Below are 807 nucleotides of genomic sequence, written 5' to 3' on the forward strand. Positions count from 1 at the left end.
CTGGGTGAACCTTTTCAGATTGTGACTCAGCTTTGCTAAAGTCCCCAGTTAGTGGTGTCCAGAGCTCTTAAGCACACTCTTCTGCTTTGGATCACGACTTTAACCACTCAGTCTCAAGCTTTTCACTTGGACCTTCATGACACAAGCATATGGTTTAGGGACAGCTTAATTTAGCCGCTTAGGCCTGGACTTTAATTCCTTGGGCCCTCCTATCCATTAATGCTCAAAGCCTTGGATCCTTGCTTTAGAATTTTTCGCCACAAATTAAATTTTTTTTTGACTGCTTTTTCTTGCTTCAAGAATCAATTTCATGATGTTTTTCAGATCATCAATAACATTTCTCCTTGTTCATCATTCTTTCAAGAGCCAACAATTTTAACACTCATAAACAACAAGATCAAAAATATGCACTGTTCAAGCATTCATTCAGAAAACAAAAAGTATTGCCACCACATCAATATAATTAAATTAAATTCACTAATAATTTCGAAAATTATGTACTTCTTGTTCTTTTGAATTAAAACATTTTTCTTTTAAGATAAGTGAAGGACTAATGGATTTTATTCATAGCTTTAAGGTATGGTTACACACTAATGATCATGAAGTAGAGACACAAGACATAGATAAACATGATACTTAAAAACCGAAAAACAGAAAGAAAATAAAGAACAAGGAATGAATCCACCTTTAGTGGCGTCTTCTTCTTGAAGGACCAATGATGTTCTTCAACTCTTCTATGTCCCTTCCTTGCCTTTGTTGCTCCTCCCTCATTGCTTTTTTGATCTTCTCTTATTTCTTGGAGAATGA

The sequence above is a fragment of the Arachis duranensis genome, chromosome 7, assembly GCF_000817695.3.
Source record: "Arachis duranensis cultivar V14167 chromosome 7, aradu.V14167.gnm2.J7QH, whole genome shotgun sequence".
NCBI lineage: Eukaryota > Viridiplantae > Streptophyta > Magnoliopsida > Fabales > Fabaceae > Arachis > Arachis duranensis.